The sequence below is a fragment of the Staurois parvus genome, unplaced genomic scaffold (assembly GCF_062004578.1).
Source record: "Staurois parvus isolate SC_StPar_1 unplaced genomic scaffold, SC_StPar_1.0 ptg001918l, whole genome shotgun sequence".
Lineage (NCBI taxonomy): Eukaryota > Metazoa > Chordata > Amphibia > Anura > Ranidae > Staurois > Staurois parvus.
The window spans coordinates 187,501-195,000 of NW_028319714.1; the positions used below are offsets into that span (position 1 = coordinate 187,501).

General features: G+C 41.7%; 2 non-coding genes across 2 annotated transcripts; both read right to left on the reverse strand.

Moving 5' to 3' along the window:
* Positions 1 to 6,988: 6,988 nt before the first annotated feature.
* Positions 6,989 to 7,060, reverse strand: TRNAP-UGG (transfer RNA proline (anticodon UGG)). The gene has a single exon. It is a non-coding gene; the product is annotated as a tRNA-Pro (tRNA).
* A 143-nt stretch (positions 7,061 to 7,203) lies between these two features.
* Positions 7,204 to 7,275, reverse strand: TRNAP-UGG (transfer RNA proline (anticodon UGG)). Its single transcript has one exon. It is a non-coding gene; the product is annotated as a tRNA-Pro (tRNA).
* Between the last annotated feature and the right edge of the window lie 225 nt (positions 7,276 to 7,500).

Below are 7,500 nucleotides of genomic sequence, written 5' to 3' on the forward strand. Positions count from 1 at the left end.
AATTCATCCCCCATATAGTAATTCATCCCCCCTATAGTAATTCATCCCCCATATAGTAATTCATCCCCTCTATAGTAATTCATCCCCTCTATAGTAATTCATCCTCCATAGTAATTCATCCCCCATATAGTAATTCATCCTCCATATAGTAATTCATCCCCCATATAGTAATTCATCCTCCATGTAGTAATTCATCCCCCATATAGTAATTCATCCCCCATATAGTAATTCATCCTCCATATAGTAATTCATCCCCCATATAGTAATTCATCCTCCATAGTAATTCATCCCCCATATAGTAATTCATCCTCCATATAGTAATTCATCCTCCATATAGTAATTCATCCTCCATAGTAATTCATCCCCCATATAGTAATTCATCCTCCATATAGTAATTCATCCTCCATAGTAATTCATCCCCCATATAGTAATTCATCCTCCATAGTAATTCATCCCCCATAGTAATTCATCCCCCATATAGTAATTCATCCTCCATAGTAATTCATCCCCCATAGTAATTAATCCTCCATTTAATAATTCATCCCCCCTATAGTAATTAATTCCCCATATTGTCTCAATTCACTTACCTTTGCTCCGCGCGTTCCTCTCGCTGTGTTCCCGCGCTGTGTTCCGGTCTTTTTTTTTATAATTCAAATATTTATTAATTTTCCATTTCAATTACATTTCATCATCACAATATAAATATATATATATATATAAAATATATTCTATAATATTATATTAACCAACATTTCTACTTTATATACTCTATGCAACCTTTTCCCCCCTTCTCCACCCCCCACCCTATGTCCCCTCTGCCTATTCTATCTTTTCTCTACGTCTTCTTATATCAGCAAGTGGAATTTTTCTGTTGTTATCTTTATTCTTTCCTACACCTCATATATAATCTGGCTTTTTCCCAGTTCTCCCATTTCCCATGATAAACCTCCATCTTATCTTCTTGGGTATGGCACAGCCTTTCCATCTTTTTAATCTGCTCAACTCTTTCAATCCAGTCCTCTTCCTTTGGTGCCTCTATTTGCCTCCAGAACTTGGGTATCAGGGCTTTTGCAGCATTTATATAGTTCCATATCCCTGATTTTTTATATTTATTTACCGTTATATCCGTGATGTGCAAAATACATACTTCTGGATCTAGATTTATATCTATTTCTGTCAATTTTCTTATTAAGTGGATTATTGTTGTCCAGAATATCTGGATTTTTGGGCATCCCCACCATATATGGTATATTGTGCCTATTTCTCCACATCCCCTCCAACACAGCGGTGTGCTCTCTCCACACATCTTATTTTCTACTACTGGTGAAATGTGCCATCTTGTCAAACACTTATAGTTCATTTCTACTTCTCTCATAGAGACATTTTCGTGAGTTAATCTATACATTCTCCTCTGCTTTTCCTCATCTATCACAACTCCCATATCCATTTCCCATTTTGTTAAATATGTTGGTTTCGTGTTTGTGTCTAGTTCAGTGAGTATTTTATAAATTCTAGCAATCCCGTGTTTCCCATCACCTTGTGTTCCCAATGTCTTTTCAAACAAGTTCCAATTGTCTCTTGTCCTTAAAGGTCTTGGCAAACTTCCGACAAAACACCTCAATTGGAAATACCGCCATTCGTCTAATTTAGTGAAAATCTCTCCCTCTTTTTTTTTCAATTCGCCATATGCTCCTATTTCATCTCCCACCAAGATGTCTCCTAATTGCACCTTATCTTTTTTAAACCACTTCCCTCCTATTTCTTCTCTACCTGGGGGGAAAAACTCTGTATTTTTTAGTGGAATCAGTGTAGAATTAAAGGTCCATTTCATACTTCTGTGTAAGTTATCCCAAATCTTTAAAACATTCAAAGTGTATGTATTTACATTGTCATTTAAACCCCTATACTGTGTTGGTACCCATATCATTCTTCCCAAGTCTGTTCCGCTGAGTTCATTCTCTATTCTCACCCAGCTTTTTTTATTATTAAATATCCAATCTATGGTTCTTGCCAGTATTACCGCTTTGTAATATCTTTTAAAGTCTGGGAGCCCTAAACCCCCTCTTTCTTTCCTCCTACTTAGCAGTTCGTATGACAGTCTTGGTTTTTTATTCCTCCATATGTATCTTGTTATCAATTTCTTAATTATTTTAAAGAAAATCTCTGGGAGTTTAATTGGGATCATTTGATATCTATATATGATTTTTGGTACTATTACCATTTTTACCAGATTAATACGGCCCATCCATGTCGGGGTTCCTCCCTCCAATCTTTTTAATTCATCTCTAATCTCATTTATCAGTGTAATATAGTTTAGTTTATATAGATGTTTATGTGAGGCTGTGAGTTTTACTCCTAGATATTTTATATCTCTATCTTTCCATTTAAAGGGAAATTCTTTTTGTATCCTTTCTTTTTCGTTTTTTAAGATGTTTATATTTAGAATCTCCGTTTTTGTTGGATTTATCTTTAAATTTGATAGTTCTCCGTACTCCTTTAGTGACTTCATTAAGTTTGGAAGTGTTATCCTGGGGTTTCCTACATAGAACAACAAGTCGTCTGCAAAAGCAGCAACTTTATGTTCCGTATCTCCTATTCGGATTCCCTTTACGTCTCTATTCAGTCTTATTGTTGATAGTAGAGGTTCTAGAGATATAACATACAGCAATGGGGATAATGGGCATCCCTGTCTTGTTCCGTTTGACATCTCAATGGGTTCTGACCTCTCCCCATTTACCCCAATGACCACCGAGGGGTATCTGTACAGCTTTCCTATCCATTCTCTCATCCTAGGCCCGATTCCCAAAGCTTCCAGAGTGTCCATCATGAATCTCCAATTTACCCTATCAAACGCTTTTTCAGCATCTATAGACAGTAGTACCGCCGGTTCTTTTCCCTTTTTACTCTTTTGGATTAGCATCAATGATCGTACCCCATTATCTTTTCCTTCCCTCCCTGGAACAAAGCCCACCTGATCCTCATGTATCCATCCAGGCATTAGCTCTTTCAATCTGTTTGCTAGGACCTTTGCGTACAACTTAGTGTCTGTGTTCAGTAGTGAAATAGGTCTATAGCTAGAACACTGAGAGGGATCTTTTCCCTCTTTCTGAATGAGCACGAGTTGGGCTTGTAATGATTCTCTTCTTACTTCCATCTCTCCACCTAGTGCATTCATGTAGTTTTTGAGTTTTGGTACTAAGATTTCACTGAATTTTTTATAGTATCTCACTGTATAACCATCTGGGCCTGGGCTTTTCCCCGACACTGTCCCCTTTAATGCTAGTTTTATTTCTTCCTGTGAGATATCTGCGTCTAGGGAGTTTAGTTGGTCCTCATTTAATTTTAATAACCTAGCCATTTCCAAATATTTCTTTCTTTTCTGGTTTTTCTCACTGTCTATAGTTTCTGAACTTTCCGAGGGGCTTATATTGTACAGTTTCCTGTAATATTCTATGAAGGCTTTGGTGATATCTTTATTTGAGTGTTTCATGTTTCCTTTAGCATCTTTTATTTTTTCTATATAATTTCTATTTTTCTTTTTCCTCAGGGCTCTCATCAGATACTTTCCAGGTCTTTCTCCCCATCTATATCTCTCACTTAGAACTCTATTATATACTTTTCTCCTCTCCTCTTCTATCATTTCTTTCAGTTCTTCCTTCTGTTTTTTTAACTTCAGCTCTATTTCTTTTGTTATTCTATTCTTATGTATTTGTTCTAATTTATCTATTTCTTCTAAGAGCTCATTCATTTTCTCCCTTCTTTCTTTTTTCTTTCTAGCCCCAATCGCCATTAATATTCCTCTTATATAAGCTTTGTGAGCCTCCCACACTGTGGCTGTTGACACCTCCCCTGTCTCATTCTCCTTAAAAAAGCGTTCGATCTCCTCCCCTATTTTCTGAGCTATTTCCCTTTCCACTAAAAGTGTCTCATTCAATTTCCATCCCAGCCCTCCGCTTTTCCTTCTCCCCCATTCCATTTTCATAGTAACTGGAGCGTGGTCTGATAAAGTTATTGTCTCTATATCTACCTGGGTCAGATGGTCGATTAATTGATGTTCTATTAATATATAATCTAATCTTGAATATCTCTTGTGCATATTTGAGAAAAAAGTATAATCTCTATCTTGTGTGTGTGTAATTCTCCAGGCATCTATCAGTTGACTTATGTGTAATTCTTTTTTCAATAATTTCAGGGCCTTATTTCCTTCTGTCTTTATATGGGAGGTGGCATCCCTTTGTGGGTCCATACAGAAGTTAAAATCCCCTGCCAGGATCAAACGTCCTTTTTTAAAGTCCATCAACTTCCTCAACACCTTTTTCAGATACTCCTCCGGTTTTTTATTAGGGCAGTAGATGTTGGCCAGTGTACACTCGATCTCCTGTAACTTGCCCCTTAAGAACAAAAATCTCCCATCTGGGTCTGTTTTTCTATCTTCCAACTCAAACCTAACGTTCTTTGCCAGGCCTATTGCTACCCCTTTTGCTCTTTTAACCGGGGAATCTGCATAGTACCATGTTGGGTATTTTTTAGACCTCAGTCTAACATTTGAGCTTATCTCAAGATGTGTCTCCTGTAAAAATATCACTGAGGCTTCTCTATGATGTAATTCTTTAAATAATCTATATCTTTTCCCGGGACAGTTCAACCCATTTATGTTATATGTTATAAACTGAATCTCTTCCATCTTCCTTAAATTTCCTCTTTTCTCCTCCATCTATATTTTTTATTTCTCTCTCCTTCTCCCTTCTCACTTGTTTTTATATCATCTTTTATTTTGCAGAGAAAACAACCTCCCTCTCCCATTTCCCACCCTGCCAACCTTCCAACCCCCTCCCTCCCCCCTCCCCTCCTCCCTCTTTTTAGGCCTAACATTTGCCTACTAATCATTTATGGATTAAAAAATCCACCTTTGATTTGATCCTTGGGCTAAAACTCCGTCCATGGACGACTTTCCCCTTGACTAACCTCCCCATAACCTCCCAAGCCCCACCTGGATATTATCACTGGCAGAAAAATAGAGAGAGAAGAAAAATGAAAAAAAAACGAAAAAAATCCATAACGAAGGCAATAGAGTGGGGGTAGGTGGCGAGAGGAGAAGAAAGGGGTTAAAAAAAAAAAAAAAAAAAAACACCTCTCTCCTCCTCCAGATCTGCTCTGAGGTCTTTCTGGGGTTGCGTTTCCTTGGGATGTATATTTTTTAATTGTGCCAGTCTGGGACCCTTTAAGCCCACTTCCTTTTACATTTTTGTTTTTCATTTTTCTCTGTGGCACTTATCCTTCTTATAGTCCTTTATAAGTTTATGGGTAGGGCGGGATATTATTTCTTAAAACTTTCAAGTCTCTGCTCTGTCCCCCTGCTGGTTTTTCTCCTTCTCTTCTCCTCCTCCTCCTCCTTCCCCCCTCTCCCCCTCCTTCTCCCCGAGCCTCTCCTCTTCTCTCTGCGTGTCTCTTCCACCTTTTATACAGACTCTAGGGGTCCCCCGTTCTTATATACACTTTTTAGAGGTCAGCATGATAGATCTTCAAAAGTGCAATTCATAAGTGTCACTCACCCTCCTCCTATGTCTTCTTCCAGTGAGTGCCTTTTCGGTCGATTCCTCTGAGGGTCTGTTCATGGGGGGGAACTCCCCAGGGTCTCTTCAGACTCCTTGTCCAGGTTTCAATAGTTCTCCTTTCCCGTATTTTTAGGCTCCAGGGTTACTAGGGGGATAGGGGGAGAGTGGGAGAGTGTGTCGGTCCCCAGCAAACAGGTCAGCGCTGCTCTCTCTCCACAAAACGCCGGCCGGCCGGCTTCCCGGTCTCCCAGAGGTGCTTTGCGGCCGGTCACGTGATCGCGCCGGCCCCTCTCGTCTCCCAGCGTCCAGGGACTCTCTCTTCAACAATCGCCCGCCGCTCCTCTCTTTTCCCTCACCCACATCAGTCTCTCCTCCGCCGGGAGCCGTCAGACCGGGTAAGTCCCCCACCGCAAGGCTCTAACATGTTCCAGGGGATAAGCTGGGAGGCCTGGGGAGGTCAGACACCGGAGCTCCGTCCACGAGCTCCTACACTGCCGCCATGTTCAGGCTCCGCCCTCAAAGCTCCTGTGTTCCGGTCTTCAGGGCGGACTGTGAGAGGAGTTCGTCACGCTGCCCCGCCTACATCCTGGCTGCCCCGCCTACATCCTGACAGCTAATGTTCCACGCTCCGCGGGCCGGATTAAAAGAGTCCTGACTTTTGAGGCGGCCGCCCGAGAGGAGGGAGGGGAGCGGGCGCCCGGCACACAGAAGAGCCGCATGTGGCTTGCGATCCGCGGCTTGCCGACCACTGAAACCCTATTGCCTGTCACCTGGTGGGCAGTGTGCTCCGGAGCCGCAGCAAAGATGAAAAAGAGCCGCATGCGGCTCTGGAGCCGCGGGTTGCCGACACCCGCCCTAGACCAACGAGCCTTGGATACACAAAAAGCTTTTTTTTTTTTTTTTTTTTTTTTTGAGTAGAACAAGTGCCTTTTGAGTGCCAAGGCTAAGTCCCCACTACAATACCATCTGCATATTTTGCTCAAAAAAATATCTTTTTTTATTGTCAAGAGCACTAGGAAACTTGGAGACGAGGTCAGCATGCATTTCTAAAGTCAAGACAAAGCAAATCCTTGGTCCCTGGGCATTGAATTGTAAGCTGATCCAACTTTTCACACTGCTTTGAAAAATCTCAGCACTGAACGGGGCTCGTCAGCACCTGTTGCAGTTCATGTGGAAAGTGAACACGGAAGCACTAAGGGCTAAGCTATGGATGCAATTTCAGCTTTATGCCACTTCAATTGTAGGAAGTATGTTGAAAGAAGGCCACAAGCTCCATTTGAAGTACTTTGTCAAAGAAAGGTGAAAAGCATCTGGATGTAGCTCGAGCGACTGCCGTGAGAAGGGCTTACACGTTGACCGGTAGGTACGTGCAAGTTACGGTAAAACCATGTCTGTGCTGTTGAGTTCCAGAGGGATGAAAAAATTCACCTTGTGGGCTCGTCCGGGATTTGAACCCGGGACCTCTCGCACCCAAAGCGAGAATCATACCCCTAGACCAACGAGCCGATTGCTGTTGGCTGCATTTGGCTGTCTGCCCAGGCTAGGTTGAGCAGTAGACAAGGGCACTAGAAAAGTTCAAGCGCGCCATAAAAGAACCTTGGCTGCGACCAAGAAGGAAATGGGAACTCAGGCCATCTGCCTAAAGCTTGGGCTCGTCCGGGATTTGAACCCGGGACCTCTCGCACCCAAAGCGAGAATCATACGCCTAGACCAACGAGCCAGGAATGCCAGCTTTCTGGGAAATGTTTTTTTTTTTGTACAAAAAATAGCATTGTCCTCTAAAAAAGTCTTCTTCCTTTGATGAACCGAGTTTGCAGTCTTTGCCTTTCTTGAACTATCAAAGATTTCAAAAGCAAAGAAGAAACTTTGTCGGGGAAACATCACCTCCTTTCCTGCGGTAGGCTCTGGAGACTGCCTCATGGTCTTGTAGCTTGGAGCTCCCATG